Below are 20,198 nucleotides of genomic sequence, written 5' to 3' on the forward strand. Positions count from 1 at the left end.
GCAATCACAGGAACTTAGCAATTTATTACTTGTGAGAGAGCGACAAAACTGGATTGGAAATTCTGGGACTTTGTTGTTTGAATGTCATTGTAGTTGACATGGATATTGTGTAGCAAGATAGGTTATAAGCTAGGAATATGCTTCATAATTACATTATTTATCACAGGATTATCTGGCCAAGACATATTATGGTGACTATTTGACATGGCTCTGACTGACTGCAGTGCAAAACAAGACGAAAAAGGAAAACACTGAAGGGTGAGAACATTTAAGAGTTTAATTACACCAGTGCCAACATGACCTGCCTTCACGTGTGAACTATATGACTGGTTCTTTTCGATATATGCTGGAGGGAAGGGTCATAGACACACAAATGTGAATTCACCACTGTTTGGCTACAACAGTAACAAATAAGAACTAACAGAAACTAGTTTTACTGTCCAACCCTAATGTCCCCTCGGAACACTCAAAACTAGGATGGAACAACCTCCATGATGTCAGTGCAAGACATTGTAGCTCATTGTAAGACATGAACAAATTTTCAAAGTTTGATCTTTTCCCCTAATTAGATCATGAAGTTTGGTGCTCATGCTAGTGAAAATATTTTCAAACAAAACGAGAGTCATCAGAAGATGACAAATTTTCCTGATCCTAAAACAACAAAGTGACCAGAATTCAACATATCCTTAAAACTGGAAATGGATTGAGGATTTGACTGACTAACTGACAATGACTGAGGATTTGAAGATATGACAATATGAAAATTTGAGGATTTGAAGATATGACAATATGAAAATTGATGGACAGACTGGAAGGACAGCTGAATATGTTGATTGCTATATATCCCCTGTTTGTATTCAATCCCATTGACAAAGATATCATTGTTAATAATAAAAATGATATTCTGAAGGAAATATACAAGCTTCTTAGATAAGGAACAGATAAATCATAAAATGACAAAACCAAAAGTAATAATGTTGTTGGATACATCCACAACTTGAACAATATTTCAGTTCTGGGCACCATGACCTGGGAAGAATTGACGCTGGTCTTTGAAAAGTTTTGCTGTTTAGAGCCACAATCAGCAAAATCCAAGTTATTTGAAAGCTGTTTGCAAGCATTCGGGTCTGGACCAGACAATCCAGTGATTAACATCATCAGAGCCTATCTAGACTATTAGATAAGGATCACAAGAACCAGCCCAGCAGAGCTGGATTTAAGCAAACCTTTATAGTGCTGAAATTGTCCACCTTGAAAATATTTCGCCCATATGACACTCAGACACTGCTTATACTGACTCTGGTTTTATAGTGCTAGCCCACTGTCATGCTGAAGCATGAATACCCATTAATACTGACTACCAGTCCTTGTACCCATTAATGCCTAGCACCAGGCAGGGGACCAACAAGTACCATATTTTAACGTCTTTTGTCAAACCTTAGGTAATAGCCTTGTTGCATCATATGAAAACAGGTTGCACCTGCTGCTCAATATAAATTTACACAAGTGTTTGCCACTAATATGGCAATGTCCCCTGCTGCTAAAGAAGAACTAAATATTTATAACATATTTACTACTTCTTATATTTTTGTCAGATAAAAGATGACTGAAATGACTGGTGTCTGTATAATCACCCAATGTAGGCTGTCAACATAATTGAAGACATTGGGTACAATGTTTTATGACATATCGCGTTAACAAGAGTTTGAAAAGCGGTCAAAGTTGCATGGTGACGTTGAAAATAAGGTCAAGGTCACCAATATCAACTGTTGTCTGTGTAATCCCCGAGTGTAGGCTGTCACCAAATTTGAAGACATTGGGTACAATAGTTCCTCAGATACTGCGTATACAAGAGTTTGAATAGTGTCATGGTGACCTTGAAAATAAGTTCAAGGTCACCCAAATCGACTGGTTTATGTGTAATCCCCCAGTATATGCTGTCACCAAATTTGAAGACATTGGGTACAACAGTTCATGAGATATCGCGTTAACAAGAGTTGGAAAAGTGGTCAAAGTGTAGTGGTGACCTTGAAAATAAGGTCAAGGTCACCCAAATTGACTAGTGTCTGCGTAATCCCCCCAATGTAGGCTGTCACCAAATTTACAACAATTCATGAGATATCGCGCTAACAAGAATTGGGACGTACGTACGGCCGGACGCTGCTGAATATATAGTCCCCCGTTCCGTGTTGCGGCAGAGGACAATAAAATGCTGGAGTTTTGGTATTGATAATAGAGAACATCATTGTAACATTTTTTTGTGGGTCTGGTAAGTTTATTTTATCTAACTTCATAAACAATAACAGTCATTCAATCACAGGTTTTGTAGTCATCATAGTACCTGCTCCAAGCCACTTACTCAGCATTCTGTTTTCCAGCTAAGTCTGAGTTCGTTGAACAGCAAAGTATTAACTATGCATTGGGTTAGTATAAATATCAGGTTGCACTTGCAGTTTCAGGTTGCACCAGTGCCCCAGTGCAAGGTCTAAATGCTTGAATCAAGCCCTGCCAAGTAGTGGTGTTCCGATTAATTGAAATATTCGAAGATTGGTCGCAGTGACCAAACGACCAAGCAATCGATCACATTTTCTCATAATCGAACATAAACGATTTTGGAACTACTGTTTTAGAACTTGACAATGGAACATGAAGTTGTCTAACAATTCAATTTTTCACTAACTGATGACTGAATATTTCTCTAAGACTCAAGGAAGTTTATGTTCATGATGGTAAGTAGATCATGTTATACAATCATCAATGGATAGAAAAATCATCAATTGTGAGATTTCAACCAATTCCCAACACTACTGCCAAGTCAGCAAGCCTGGCCACCTGATGCTGTCTGTCGCAAGAATAGGTTCTTCAAAACTAATTCTAACCTGTATCTTGATTGTACCAGTACAGGGCCCTTATTCTCAATACGTTCGTAGCCCTAAGAATTCGTAAGTTTGATCGTAGCCAATGAGTTAAGAATGGGCTTAACAGGGGTGGAAATAACCCATTGCCCGACGTCCCAGTCCACTGCTTTTTTCCTGTCGGGCAAGCAAATTTGTATATCACGCTGTACCGGTGTCCAGTTGACTTTCCAATGTTAATTATGTAGCTTATTTAAAAAATGAACAGGAAAATCAGCCGGTATAGTGGAAAAATTATCAGGGCAGGTTATTTTACATGTGCCACTGTACCGGAGTACACTAGCAATTTGAAAGTTATTTCCACCCCTGCTTAAGAAGTTTGTAGTGCTACGAACGTTTCGAGAATAGCTAGTCTGGTCAACAAGTGCACCATAGTAAAAAGTGTATATCAGGTATCAGAAATTGGATGCAAAGAAGAATACAATAACATTTAGTCCAAAACACACTATACTGTCCTCAATTTTTAATCTGAAGATATATGGATATGACACAGAGGATATGACTGGAAATATTTCATAGCTAGCCATTCCTACTGAAAACATGGGTGTAAATGTGTACATCCAGGTGGTACAAAGGGGATGGTTGGTCTATTTACATCCCCAGTCTGTTCAGTCTGGGAGAGAATGGTTTTGCCTGTGTTAAAAAGAGCTTACCAATTATATCTTTCACTGTCGGTGTGACAGGCACATTGTTCAAGATGTACACTGATTTTCATTGGGAGAAATTGAACTTTTCATCATATATGTATTTTTAAATCTGTGAGATTTGGTCTTACCACCTGACTTGAAAAATGATTTGTGTCAGTATGCATTCTATTGTGGTGTATATTTTAAACCGCTGTAATTATACATTTGACAGCCGAGAAATAATTCCCAGTGTTAAGCTTTGCAAAATATTTTGATCAATAGTACATATAACTTTTAAATATATTTAAAGCACATATTGACAAAATATTCATCTAAAGGAAAACAATAATATATTAGTATAGCATGCAACTGTTTCCAAAATGGATAAGTATGTTTCCCCCTTATTTTATAACGACAGTGCCATGCTACTGCTGGAGTCAAACAGTGTTTTCTTGTCACACCATGTCACAAAGCTGTAAAATCAGTTTAAGAACTGAATGCTCAGCATTGCAAACAGTTAGGGTTCCACACGATGTACACTGTGTACAGAATAGATGTACAAAAACAATACTGTTCCTCTATCAGGATGCAAAGTAATGTTCATTTTAACAGATTCTTGACAATATATAATCGGTCCTGTATTTAAAATAATCATCAAATATTTCAGTAGAGTACAATACATAATTTTATCACTTTACATGATTCTCATATTATCCCAGCTATGTAAGTCAAGGTTACATCCTGGTCAAGAGTATGTTTGCTGTGGAATATATTCACTTATGTTTGATACAAATGTCATACTAGTGACCAATCAGAATCTCGGCTTCATGACTTCATCTTGGTGATAACAGACATGTTTTGAAACACTCCCAATCCATTAGCGAGTTGTGCAGTGAATTCAAAGCTGTACCAGATCATATTGGAACACCGTTAGTCCGTTACACACAAAGACTGACTGTATGTACTCAGTTGAGTGATCCCCCTTACGTTCATGATACCTGACCAGCTCTTTACAAAAGGTGAAGATGGTCATGAGATTATCTCTTATTGATTCCTTCTGTTAACATCATATTATAGCAATCTACCATGAATAGTGGTGAGAGAATTATCTGCCAGCAACCTATTGATTTGAATACTGATAAATCTCAATGAAATCAACTCAGCAATTCATCAAGTCCATCCTAGGTTAAGGATGCACTTTAATCTCCGAGTTGTGAAAAATGATATCCACAAAATGTTGGTTAATTGTTTCCCAGAAGGCTTACAGGATGAGTTCCTCGTGTTATACTCATAAAACAGAGTAGATGAAGTATGCTACTTGTTTCTCAATCTGCGCACAGAACGAACATTGATACCAGGCTGAAATATACCCAGTATAAAGACTTGGGAACATGGACACGTCACAAGATAATCCAGGTGATAACCCAGGAATAAATATAGGATTCAAAACCATATGCTCTTGGCAGGTAACCTGGGAATAAAATAATTATTTTGTTAAAGATTTCGAGTTAAAAACTAATAATTTTATTTTGTGAAATGTTAATGATGTAAAAGTAGGCAAATGCTGATAGTGTTATCAGTGAACCTTAATATAGCTGTCACACAAGAATATTATGAGTTGTGAAATTTCAGAATCTAATTTGGGAATGCTTACTGGCATTAGTGGAGGATGAGCAACGGATATTGGTCTGAGAGCAGGTCTAGATAAATCCCTGTGGTAATCACAACATGGGAAATAAAACAATGTCAGACAATATTTGGGCATAAAAAATCTTCTAAATCTGGCACAGTCAACCATTATTTCCAAAACAGTGGTGATCTAGACTTGCATGGGCTGCATTGGGTATATTGTTCAGGGCCTGTATGGCTGGAATCATTTACCAACTTCCAAATTTCCTAGTTTCATTTCAATCTGCCACTTGTCCATGGTTGCTATTTGAATATGTAACTTGTTCAAAAAGGGATTAGCTGTTGGATCACATGAGGAATATGCTGAATAACTGTTGTTATGTCATGTATGGGCAGGTGACAACAGCAGGCAATATCAGCACCACAGAATCCTACATCGCCATGGTAACTTGATCCGTACCATCTGTTCCTGATGCCACAGGAGTGCTTAAGTCATCATCTCAATAACACAAAGATTCCAAATTCCAACAGTAAAGCATCAACAGGCGCTCAAAACTGAAGCAGTTGGACTGAGCAAGTCAAATGTATGCAAGGGATTTATCAAGGTCTCACTAAAACTAAATAATTTAAAATCAAGTAGTCAGGAATTGTGTATCTAAAGCCTCAGGTATGAGATTGTAACTCTTTACATATGTAACTCACTTGGCAATGGTCTAAAATGGTATTTCAAAATGGCTTCTAGAGCAAATTTGTCAGTAAATCTTAATAAAAATGCATCAGAATTCAGCTACAGATCCAGCTGTGTCAGCTAAGTAATTGCCCAACATGGTTTTGCATTTCTTTTTTAACCTATCTTGAAATTAAGTGTTCTCAAAACCAGGCATTATTTCTATTAAGCCCAAGGAAGAGTCTCCTCAAGCATGCCCAGCTGTCAGGACACTGCCTCACCAAGAAACATGGTTCCAACTGCTGTATCCTCTCCCAGACCCATCAACCCTAACACTGTAACAATATGCTATGTGATATGAGCCATCTGGCCAGAGTATCCCTCTGTCTGCATTCCCCTGTCTCCTGATGTAACACTCCTTGACCACGACCACAGTGGTGGTTGGTGTTTTTGTGTGTGTGTGTTTTTGTGTGTGTGTGTGTGTTTGGTGTGTTTGTGTGTGTGTGTTTTTGTGTTGTGTTGTGTGTGTGTGTGTGTGTGTGTGTGTGTGTGTGTGTGTGTGTGTGTGTGTGTGTGTGTGTGTGTGTGTGTGTGTGTGTGTGTGTGTGTGTGTGAGAGAACTTGCATGATTTATGTCACCAGTACTTTCATAACATGTGGCTTGAAATAAAAATATGAAAAGAATTATAGATTATTAAGCCTATGTGAAATATTGGATTCTGTGAGCCCAATACTAGAGTAGTCTAGGGGCTTACACTATGGCTTTCAGGGCGTTCAGGGTCCTACAATTACAAATTTTAAGGACACATGAAGGTCCTATAAAGTAATAAAGTAGTATTGTGTACTGTACTATACTGTGCTGGAGTGAGTGAGTGAGTGAGTTAGCGAACGAGTTTTAGGCCGCTTTTAGCGATATTCCAGCAATATCACGGCGGTGGACACCAGAAATGGGCTTCACACATTATACACATGTGGGGAATCAAACCCAGGTCTTCGGCGTGACGAACGAATGCTTTAACCACTAGGCTACCCCACTGCCCATACTGTACTGTAAGATGTAACAATTACGTTCATAAGAGTAACATTATACTTCTGAGAAAGAATCACCTCGAGATGCAAAAATACATCTTTTTTCAGCATCTATTCTGTACATTTCAGTGTCGCTTAATACCATGCGACAGTTCTTACATCATTTCTATTACATCACTGGTTATTCTACATTGAACAATCTTTAGCATGATTAGGGATAATCATATAACTGACTGAGTTGGGTTACGCTAATTCTGCTGCTTTAGCCATCATCCTGAATGTGGGAGGAAAGGTCAAAATGATGCAGGTCTGTGCATTCACATCTTTGTTGAAACCAGCATGCACACATTTGGACAGGGAAAGGATCAGCAACACGGTGAATGTGCAAGGACTGACCGAGTATGGTTTTACACTGCTTGAGCAATATTCCAGCAACATCATGGTGGGGTAATATGCAAGGGAAGCCACTGCATCTTGAAATGAATTTACTCTTCCCACAAGGTCATTTGGATAAGAACTCAGTGGTTGGCAAATTAAAGATATTCCTGATTATATCATAGTTTCCATGTATTCTAATGATTTAACATGAGCTGAAACTATGAGGATGAGGAATGATGCTAACCATACACTAACTTAATTTGTCATGTTTATTATATGCTTGGTATACATCCCATAATGTCAAAGAAGTTGTTCAAAAAAAGAAATATGTTCACCTTGTATCAAACTCCTTTAATCTATTTAACATCAAAGCTAAAAACATAATAGAAAAGGACAGTGATGATTTCCATCACTTTACATGTTAGGAAGAACATGGGATATGAAGACTATGCTTTCCTGTCCACGAGATCAATTAGCCTTCACACAACTGGTAATGGCCTGACAACTGTTTGTATGCTGACTGCACTGATCCAACCATGATATGATACAATTACAAACCATTTGCCTCTTTCCCCTCCATTAACTGAAGACTTTCTCCCATTGATCTGACAAAGGAAGGTCAATGAAGTCATAAATCAGCAAGTGGTCTCAAACCAACATTACAATCAATACTACTTGTTACACAACAAATGCCTGCAGTTTGACCTCTCAGTCACTGCATCATAACATTGCTCTCTTTTCAGAGAAATCAATGCTAGTGCAAAGTCCAATTTTCCCACAACTGTATTTACGTCATAATCCAAGAAGGTCCAAGAATCCAGTCGAAGTAAAGGCACTTCATTCAGGTTAGGGAATGCATTACGGTGAAGTACACACCAAAAGTTATAAAAACATCTTCAGATGTCCAGCCGATATCCATTCAAATCCACTGCAGATGCGTCTTCTTTGCCTCACATGATATACTGCGTGTTGAGGCATATAAAATGACCCTACGTATAGCAGATATCATAATTGTGAACCCTTCTACACACATTCACTGAGACAGAATGTTGGATATTGTGAGCATGATCAGAGAGTGACACGTGGCCATTAATATAACATTAGTGAAGGTGATAACGATGATGATGATGATGATGATGATGATGATGATGAAAACCACATCATCATCTCCATCAACAACAACAACCAGCAAATCTTCCATACAATGCATCATATTTTCAATTTTGAATTGTTTGAATGCCTAAATATCTTTCAATCATCTGGATTGTCCATATGGAGGTATTATTCATCTCTTGTGAGTACCCCTTCCCTACAGAAGAAGGTAATCCTGGCAGAAAGTCTTGGTATGGTCCCTGGAGGATGGAGGCAGCCAATGTTCATCTGGCCAGCAGCATGCCTGGGGAGATGTAAACAGGCCTCCATACATTCCAACATGGAGGGGCACGACCCCAGGGAATTACCAACATGATAATCTGCCTCAAGAAATCAGTTACTATCAAATTTAGAAAGGAACTCACAACTGCTGAACAAGTCTGAATATTCATGATACTTCTACTTGAAACAGGATATGCATTCATACATTATTGAACACTGTCCAGAGACTCTAATCAACCCATCTTGATGTCAATCTTCCCATCATTTATGACTTCATGAAACTGCTGAGTTTAATCACTTTGATAATAACCATGCACAACAACTGTATAAATCAAACTTGACAAAGTAAATCCATATCAGCTCCTGATCTTGCTCATGTGTTCTTCAATAATATTCACTTGATTAAACAAGATCTGCATTGATCTTTTTCACATAGAATGTGGTGGTTACAATTGGGAAATGAAGCTCAGCATATTATCCTTAAACACATCAGTACTACGGTTCTGAAGCAATTTAGCTTCAGAATTCTTGAAAGAATACAAACTTAAAGCTATTTACAAATGTTTTTGCTTCAAAGAACTGCTATCGTTAACGGTATATAGCCCGAAGATCTAGAGTTACATACGAAGCTGTAACTATGCACATCATAGGAACTAAAATACATGTTGTACAAGTACATGATGCCTACGTTTCATCTTTTAACACTTGTGGAAAGGTTTATATATGCTTTACTACACTAAATGTGTGAATTTCTTCTGTAAATATTATTCAAACAAACACTTTCAAAGAATATAACATGTACACCCTATACCCACGTATGATATGATATTGAACAAGGCTACATGTAGATAATTAAATTAGTTTCATGAAAAAATATCCGAACGATTACATTATGATACTGAAAGTGTAATCGGCGGGATATGGTGATTGTGTATACTCTTATTCTACCGACCTTCACCTCAGAGAAATTACCAAATACACTCCCATTTTAAGAAAGAGAAGAAGCCAGAAATGCTGATTATTACCGTTGTCATTCTGCGTGATTTTGCGTCAGTTATGGCGTCACGCAGCACAGAAACTTGACAGTTTCGTGTAAACACATCACATTACTGTATTGTATCTATTTTAATTTCCTATTTCTTGCTACTATGCTCTTTCCATGCAAATGGGTGTCTGAAAATTTGAGAAAATGCTACACAGTGTAAAGTCTGAAATTTTCTTTGTTTACATTTCAAACAGGTGTTGTCTTTCGAGCACAGCAGTTGTTTCCACCCCCAATATCTTTCAGTTCACTTTATCTAGACACTTGGTATTGGTGCCAAAAAGACCAGTTGTAATTAGATTCTAAAATGTATTAGGAATTCAGTAGGGCTGGGACAAGTAGGAAACAATGGAATCGAGTACCCGCATGTACGTACCATCTCGAATTGGAATCGAATCGAATACCGGAAATGTAAGAAATACATTCGGTCAACTTTCTGAATATTCAATCACGATTTGACAGAGATTATTGTAGAATACTTGAACAGTTGGTAATAAGACATTAAAACTGACCTCAAGCTATTTAATTTACGTCTGTTTAACCAATATAGAGAGTAACACCATTACTTACATTCCTCGTTATACCAACGAACGTTTTGTTCCTGCTGCTACTGTAACTTAACTACTCACTGCTCATGCACAGATAAATTACAGTCATTAAAACTATGCTCAATTAATCGGACAATACCAATGATGTAAAAACCCGTGAATTTCCGGGTTAGAATATGGATCTTCAGTAACCCATGCTTGTCGTAAGAGGCGACTAACGGGATCGGGTGGTCAGACTCGTTGACATATGTCATCGGTTCCAAATTGCGCACATCGATGCTCATGTTGTTGATCACTGGATTGTCTGGTCCAGACTCGATTATTTACAGACCGCCGCCATATAGCTGGAATATTGCTGAGTGCGGCGTAAAACTAAACTCACTCACTCACTCAATGATGTAAATGTGTGTTACGTCAAAAATGAAAAAGACAAGCTATTGTCTGCCCATGTCATTACAGAGCTCTCTCCCTTTCCGGATACTCGATTCCTAGAAATAGGACTCGATTCCAGCTGTACCCGACCCGATTCGAAAGTACCCGAAGTACCCGTCCCAGCCTTAGAATGCAGTGATTCATTTGTCGCCGCTGAATATGAAATACAAGTGATGTAATTGGCTTTTCAATACCGGCCTTCCGAAACGTAATTTTGTAAACACTATCCAATAGGGCGCAAAGTGCACTTGAGCGTGTGAGTGTATTTATGAAAACATCTGAACACGATTCCAGGCTTATCGGCAACGCTTCAGATTTATTAGTGATTTTATTAAAACTGATATCATTGTTAATTAATATGCTATTTTTGAAAGTCTATACTCCAAGTAATTATCCGATTTTGTTTTGATATGTCCGTCTGGCATCCCTTCCCATAGATGGATTTTAATTATATTTTTACTAATCATTTCAGCAATAGGCCTAATTTCTTTTCATTCTTCGTGTTTTAATTGAAGCAAATCATCTTTTAAAAATGCTGTAATAATTGATGAAAACTTAGTTAGCATAAACATTGCTCTCGCAACTGATATGTAGGAAAATAAACATAACATTATTATGTATCTATTTCTGTTGTGAGTGATATGCAGGCCTACTTCGTAGTCACTTTGATTAAATGTTATATTTGAATATCGAAACCTTTTTGTCACAGCGAACACAACACTATCTCTTGTCATATTACACGATAATATTTGGAATTTTAAACTTATTTTATAACAATATCTGAATGCTAATGTTATACACTGATAGGTTCATATAAGGAATACTATGGCACAATAGTATTTCTCTGCCGATTCGTTGCAGTGTTCTATAATACCCTTGTGAAATATAATACATGTTTTCCGTCCTTGAAGTCATTAACAAGAATTATGCATTTTCTGCAGTCACTTGTGAATTGAACTAAATGAAGGTTCATCTGATTAATGAGTATCGAGGAAATTATGTTCATCTATAAATTAGACGCAGCTTCATGTTTTTCAAGACATCTTTCCGGAAAATGCGTCTGTGAAGGCGTTCAGATAATGACGATATTGCACAGTATTATTCATGAGATTTTTGTCAAAAGTAAGGTCGGATAATAGATCGATTTTATTCAGCAGTGTTGGCCCTGGGGCCTATAAGTACGATTACAGTTTGATAACTTGCACGTGGTGCTAGTAACATATTAAGTTTCTATTGGTATTGAATGCATATTTCAGATAAAAGCTATGGTATTAATTACACCACATCTATACTGTTTGATGTTAAAAGATTTGGCAATGTGTGTTCATACATTACAATTTTTGACAGACTTGGCAAATAATTAATAAATGATATTGATAGCATCTTCACGACTTGGCCATACAGTCATGACAATTTAAGGAGTGAAAAGTGAGCGATAGGTCTTGTGGGAATTCAAAGATTCATTAAGACTGTAGCCGTCTAAGCGTAACTCTGTGTGTAATATTTATACATTTTCTATCCACGGACAACATGCTTCTAATATTAATATTATTTTCATGGATTCATCATATTTTATCTATAGCTGTGCTATAGTTTTTCATTCAAATGTCTTTTCTGTTGCTGGAATTGAAGTAAGTCCCACACAGAGCTGGGATCATATGTCTTTGAAATATAAATTATGCAAACGGCTGGAACCTTGTGTTCCAATACAAAACGTTCGTAACGCTACGACATTCGCATGCCTATGATAAACTATCGAGTTGGCCTCAACCATTGACTGGATTACATTCTCCTCGTCAGCAGAGAAATTTCGACTTCTCTTTTTCCTTGGGGTGCAGGTGACATTTTGCGTTTCCATTTTTGGTAAACCAGAAGTAAACAGAAAACGGAACTATGGGATATATGGAAGCTAACCAGTGACGTTAACCACACTGTTAAACTTTGACGGCGACGTTAGCTAACGGCATGACTAACCATGTTTTGAACAACGCATATTTAACGTTCGGTTACCTAACGGCCGGTTAAGGATTTAACCGGCCGTTAGGAGTTAACCGGCGGTTAAGATAACCGAGTATTGAACAACCGGGCCCAGAATTACAAGATAAAATAATAATACATTTTCCTACCTTCATCTCAGAATGTTGTGATCTGATTGGTTCATGTAAAGTACAGTGTACCCTGACGTGAAAAAACACTTTTTGAGCAAATCAGTAAACCCCTCATACCCACTACCAAGCAAAAAACACCTGCATGTCGTCAATTTATTTCACATGACACAGGTTAACTTCAGCTCAATCAAATAATGTTTCTGTCAATTTTCAATTTGTTTTGTACAATATCAAATTGAAACATCTTGGTAACAAACTTAACACAGCAGTATCATGAGGGCTACAGGCTGTTTAAGCATACCCATCTGGCTTATGGTATGAAAACTAATATGATACAATGCCAAAGCTAAAGTTACAGGTCTCTAGTTTCTTGTAAAAGTAATTCACTGTATTTTAATTAACTTAACACTATTTTCAGTAAATACGACAGTAATTCAAAGGTTTCTCAAAATAAGATCAAAGAATGTGTACATATTCCTGAAAAATTAAAGTTTCAAATACCGAGGCCCAGATAAGCTGCGTATCCAGGTAAAATAGAAAATTTCCAATTATGCATTGAAAAATAATTGTTGCAGACCAACTACGCATTTAAAATGCTGGATACGCAAAAGTTTAAAACAAATGCGTACGGAATATATTTATAAAAATTGCTTTGGTAATGAAAAAGACATCGATTGCTATCAAGTTGTACTGTTAGTATAGGACTAGTGTTGTACTGTAAGTATAGGATGAGTGATTTTTTATGAAATCATGTCCATCATATTTAACTTGGTTTTGATTAGGTATGACATAAGGCAGGACATACCTGCTTAGTAAACTTACTCAGTCACATAATACTTAGGTGAGTAATATGACTGAAATACGCACATATTTGAAAGCAGTGGGTAACGGAAAATGAAATACCCACTCAACATGCATGATACCCACTCCAAAAAATTACAGTGGGTACAGTACCGACATGAGCTAAATCTTATCTGGAGCTCTGAAATACATTCAATGATTGTGACAATATAGAAGATCTGATCCCTGAGTGTATCTCAAGTAATCAGTCTGGTGTCTCATGGAATAATAGGGACATCTCTATCAGCAGTACATATTACTCAATGATGAAATGATGGATGGTATTTATTTGTCTGCTTGTTCCTGATGTCATCAATATTCCATTTTTGCATCCATATTCCACACTGCTTATGTATCACAACAACTGGACCAGAACAACCTATGATTAAATTATTCATTAACATTCTGGGTACAATCAGTCAAGTGATCAAGTCCAACACCTAAGCATTGGCTACCAGGGACCATTTCCATGCCAGAACTGTGAGTGGTCTTTTATATCATGCTCAGCACCTCTTCAACTCTCCAGCCCAGTTGTCAGAAGTTACTCCGATCTGAACAGAGATTGTAGTGTTTAAGTTGGTTTAGGCTGAACCATGCCACATGGTGACAGCTGATGAATGACCATCAAATGACTCTAATGAGCAAAAGAGTTTTAACTTTCACATTTCAAACTGAATTAAACAAGACTGAGCTGAATAATTTTCTTACATAATATAGTACTTGACTAATTAAGGATTTTGTTTCCAGCATTAATTTTGGTCCTTATTCACATTTGCAATTTATTTATACAGGCAGGTACCACTAAAACATGTACAGTATATGTACACGTATTTTCTGCACTCCCTGGCTCCACTGTCAAGATACAATTAAGATATTTGTTGCGCATATGTTCCATGCAGGAACAGTGACAATATTTTATAAACTACACAAACAAGACCGTAGGGTGATCTGGCTTATCATTAACCACACATTTGAAGGACTTTAACAAGTGATGGAAACCACATTTGACAGAGGGCAGAGTGTGGTCAGCAGGGCTTTACAGAGGGGTGAGGAGAGTTCACCTTGAGGACAAATAACGACAATCAAATTACTCTCCCAAACCAGCTACTGTTTAACACCTGGCAAGGTGAAAGTAGCTCAGTAAGGACCAGGCCATCCAGCAGTCAACTGATCAACTAGAAAACAAAGGACTGCTACAATTCATACAAACAATTCACTGAATCCTGATGTTCACCAGCTATACATCAGCTGATTGGGTAGGGGACCAGCTCAATGACATCTGATAATTCTTGACTTTTACATTGACAGCTGACAGATACTAACAAATACTTGTACTGCTGTGGACTTAAAGTTACACAAGGAGTAATCTCAAGAACATATACCATTTATCACAGCAACACTTTTAGTCTGTCTCACAGTCCATGAACCACATTATTTTCCCTTCTGCCTAGTACTAAAGCCCTAAAGAGCAAGTCTAGATTTACTCAGGTTCTGAATTTCACATTTCACTGGGGCTCCTTTTCAAGTTAAATGAGTTTATTTGTTCCTATCAAAATTATATACATTCAGAGACTAAGCGTTAGTGTACAACACTCTTAAACAGTGATTGACATTAGATGTATAGATTTTCTACTCCTAATCACCAACTTGACTACACATACAACTCAGGCATGTAATCTATAAACTGATGGAAAGTTGGGATCTGACAAAAATATATGTACAGAGAGAAAAAAAAATCATATAAAGAACGAAAGCTGTCTTCAGATGGAAAAGTCACAATTAGATAACCACACATGCCTGGAAGATGTCTTTAATTTTTCTACAAATTTGGCAGGGCGTAAATGATAAAACCTCCATAAAAAATGGATCATCTTATGCTTTACAGGTATATGTATAACTACGCACCTGAAATAGCCTTTTACAAAGTTGAAACCCTGCATCGGTATGCTTACAGCAACAGAGAATAGTCGGTTAGTTTATCAAGAGCAGCTGTGCTTGCCAGTATAAACCATTACACAGTTAACCTGTTCTACAAATCATAACAAACATACACATGCATATCAAATTAATTCCCACTTGCAGTACAGTTTATCCCCTTATCGTTAAAAGGATACCCTGACAGTCTGAATTTAAATTTAATTAGCTGTGACTAGGGAGGGTGTTTAATCTCAAGCTGCAGATAAGTTGATGATAACAGAGGACCCTAAGGAATGGTTGTAGCTGAGGCCTTACAAGTCATCCTAATGTCACGGACTTCTTTAAAGGTATTAACTCCACCTGCATCACAGATGGCTAAACTAAGATGCTCTTCTTGTTACATCTTGCCAATACCATACACAATAAACAAGAATTTGATGACTACTTCACTATACTTATTGAGTAATTGCCTTGAATTAGTGAATGTTTTTCTGCATGCCAAGGCTAGATAACTTTCAGCACCATCATTATTGTCGACTGTAAATATTCAAGGTAGGGAGACATGAGGTTGATAACATCAGACACCATGGATTTCATGGTAAGATGAGACATAACTCATCAAATCGTATTCTTCAGACTGAGATCTTAGCACTACACCAATGTTCAAATATGGAGCTATGATCATTTGGGTCCCAACATAGTTTAATGGAAATGGCCCTTGTCACTCATTACAACCTCCAAATCCTCAAGAAGACCTTCATGACCTGCACAGGACCTGTTCTAGGGACCTATTCTTCCTCAAGGAACTGCATTTCTTAGACATATATTAAATGATCACAGTAGTAGCACAAAAGGAATTGCATTTTGTGTACTGTCTTCAATGTTTCCTATTGAAAAGGATAAAACAACAAACATATTTTCTTCCAACTGAACTAAATTCCCGATGAAAACACAACAGACTAGAAAGTTCTCCATAGTAAGACAGTTGGGCTGGAAGATGTGAAGGCATGTCTGCGTGAAACTGCACATCCCACAGGTTTGGTATGTATGTAGGCAGCAGTTACTGCAAGCACCCTGTACAAACAGCTGGCTCTACTTCCCACCATAGGCTGCTGGAATCTTGGCCCCATGCCAACCAGACCTGCCTAGACACTGACTACTAATGGGCTATTAATGGAAACATGCTTGAGCAGCAAACTGGGGGCTACAGGGAGGTAACACTGGCTACAGAATGGGGAAATCTGTTAATAAGTACGGAAGAGTTATATCCCTTGGAAAAAAATTGCCATGGTGATGTGTGGGAATGAACTTTGCATGTGATCTAATGATCTTCCAGTAGCATCAGGACATTTTAACTCTTTCAACACCAGTTAACCCTAAGCTTTTACTGCCATGACGGAGCTCCCAGAGACTCTGAGAAGATAGATATGAAACCAATGTTTATCATGGAAAATATCAGCTTGTAAAACATTATTGCTACTACATGTCATACACCATTTGAAAGGTCTTATCCCACTGTTGATAAATATGAAAGTTATTTGTATCATATTATTCAAATAATATAGTATGACCAGAAATTATTGAGAATTTTAGGAATATGTTTAATTGGATTTCTAGTATAAACAACCGTGACCAGCTATCAAGTGCTTGGTTTCATTCAAGAGAGACAACTCCGTTAATCCTTTTTTTATTAGTTTGTGAAGAGTTATCCCCCTTTGTTTACTTGCTAGCAGACGACTTTTTCAGTGATCCTCAGTATGGATGATTTAGAGAAGAGGAAGTTGATTTTAGAGTATTATAACAAGGACATCAGATCAGCTAAAGTGATTTCAAGTAGAACAGGCATCCCTTTGTCCACTGTTTATTGTGTTTTGAACAACATTGCAAATGGATATGGCATTGAGCACCTGGGAGGTGCAGGTAGGCCCAGAAAAATGACTGTCGGTGACAGGAGGCGGCTTGGTATTCTTGTTTCTAAAAACAAACGAAGGAGTTTAGAAAACTTAAGGCTGGATATGATTGATAGAGGAACTGTGGCTGTCTGTAAGGAGACAATTAGAACTGAGCTGCATGCAATGGGTTGGCAGAGAAGTCGAGGAATTCCATCACCGATCATGAAACCTGAACAAAAGGAGCGAAGGTTGAACTGGTGCTTACAGCATAGAATTTTTTAACTGGGACAATGTGATTTTCTCAGATGAAAGTTCTGTGTGGCTATTTCCTAATACACTGAAATTCTGGACCAAACAAACTGAAAACCCTATGTATCAGCGCCCAAAGTACAGTCCGAAATTTAACGTGTGGGGTGGCATATCTGTGTTAGGGGCAACGCCCCTCTGTGTAATTGAAGGGAATATGAACAGTGAGCGGTACACAGATATTCTTGAGGGACATTTACTTGATTTTCCATATATCTAATTTCATTTACAAAGTTTGTTTTGTCACCCCCAACAATACCATAAATATTTGACTGGGCACAATACACAAAATAGCACTTGTTTTGTCTATGGAAAATACGATTTTCTTTGTCCCTTATTACTTGTTTGCAACTCTTGAAGCCACTAGGTGCACCGAGTAATTGCGGCTTTCTCATTATCAAGAGGTACCCAGTCAGAGCTGGGTGGACTTGAACACATAATCACAGTACTTTGTTCAAGTTTACTGCACGTTGCTGTACCCGCAACTAGGTGTTTGCCCGTATTCGTGTAGCCACCATCTCAGAGCTACAGATAACTTTTTGGGTCATTGAGTTATGTACTCGCTTGTGTTCATCTCAATTGGGTATCATAATTTTCCTTTGAGTAACCCAATATTGTACTCACCTCACTCAAACTCAACTGGGTATTTTGCCATTTTCCATTAATTTTAAAAATATAATAAAGTTTAAATGTTGGTGTTTGTTATTTATATTTGATCTGTAATATGAGAAACGATAAGAAAGACTGCAAGTTGTCAAGTTCATGTCCTGAAATAGAACCTCTCAATATACCTCAGTTATTTTATCTATCCACAGATACGCAAGCTAAGATTTGGCATTTTGATGTGTACGCATGTAAGATCCCCTTTATTGAGTATTTACAAAAATTCAAGCGTACTTGTAAACAATAGACTTAATAGGAATTGAGTTCTCACATAAATATTTGCGTAATTCACGCACTGGGGCCGGCGGGTTGTAGACTTCTATCAGATAAATATGTGCGTAATTCACGCAGATACGCAGCTTATCTGTACCTCTGCATCTTGTCATATACCAACTGATTTGTTGGTTCTTTTAAGTCCACAGGGTTGTGTACTGTACACTTGGGGTGGTGACAACACTGAAAGAGTCTGCACACAAAGTTGACTCCAAGGTTTTTACACCAGGTGACAGGTGACCATTATTTTTAAAGGTTTTAGAAACCTGAACACCCAATCAAAGAGCTCAATAACTTATTTCCCTTTCATCATGATGTAGTTGGTGAGAAGACATTTCATAAGTGAATGACCTTTAAACAATCTTGACATTTGACACAACCAAGGCATGAGGTACTGAGAGTATCATAAATGGTTAAACATAGAGATCTTTCATTAATTAATCTAAAATTTCAAGTAAGTTTTCATATACACAATGTTTCATAACTTGACATCTTTTGACTTTTCTTTTATCATGTTTATACAGAGGTCCAGGGATAGAAATGCAATTTTCAAACGATGCCACAGGGCACCAGACAGATAATTTAGTTGTGCCTTTATGAAAATACATGTGCCCATGATTTTGATGATCCAATTAAACATAAAACATCACAACAATCATGTCATTTCAATTTATTGTTACTAAATCAGTTAACATCATATAAACCTGTAATGTGTAAACCTGAGAGCTGGATTTCCTGAACACTATCAAGACTGCAAGAATAGCTCAGCTTCATTTGTCATTGAACCATAAACAAACCCGCAAACTATGTTATCATCCACAACGAGATTTCCTGTTATCAGATTTCCTGTTATCGACAATGGCAAAATGGCCACGCCCAACTTGAGCTGGGTGATTTAGAGTGGCACCAAAAAATAGTTTGATAGGGGGCAAAAATAGGTTTTGAATCATTTGAGTTGGTCCAATATACATCGCATTTTCCATCAAATGAAACATGGTGAGTATCATTTATATAATTTCAGTTGTGCCATCAGGGCACATTTCAAGTACATGTATTTCATATGTGCCATTTCTAGGGCTGCAACGAATACACTATGTGGCGAATATGATATGTATCATGAATATTGGGTAACGAATACGAATAATTATTCCTGAATACAATATCGTAGTTAAGTGATTGATGTACAATAGTGGTGTTCCGATTAATTGAAATAATTGAAGATTGGTCGCAGTGGCCAAACGACCAAGCAATCGATCACATTTTCTTATAATCGAACACAAACAATTTTGGAACCGCTGTAACAGAGTTTGAAATACTTGATGATGGAACATATCTAGGACGTTGTCAGGGCCGGAAAACGTGTTTAATTCTTAGAAAACTCACTTCACTTTCTGAAAAGTCATGACTGAATATTTCTTGAAGAATCTGGGAAGTTTATGTTACACTGGAACTGAATCATTTTCCACTGGATGTGAAATTTGCAAATGTAATTTTGCAGTTTCTAAATAAAACAAAACAACAGAGAACTAAATGTTTTTTCTTTATACTTATCTGCAACT

The 20,198-nt window shown here is 37.3% G+C and overlaps 1 protein-coding gene across 1 annotated transcript in view; it reads right to left on the reverse strand.

Moving 5' to 3' along the window:
• The window catches only part of LOC124270742 (dual specificity protein kinase CLK2-like), a 78,305-nt gene that overhangs the window by 49,398 nt on the left and 8,709 nt on the right, over positions 1-20,198 (reverse strand).

This window comes from Haliotis rubra, unplaced genomic scaffold (assembly GCF_003918875.1).
Source record: "Haliotis rubra isolate DU_JTF1 unplaced genomic scaffold, ASM391887v1 Scf154, whole genome shotgun sequence".
Lineage (NCBI taxonomy): Eukaryota > Metazoa > Mollusca > Gastropoda > Lepetellida > Haliotidae > Haliotis > Haliotis rubra.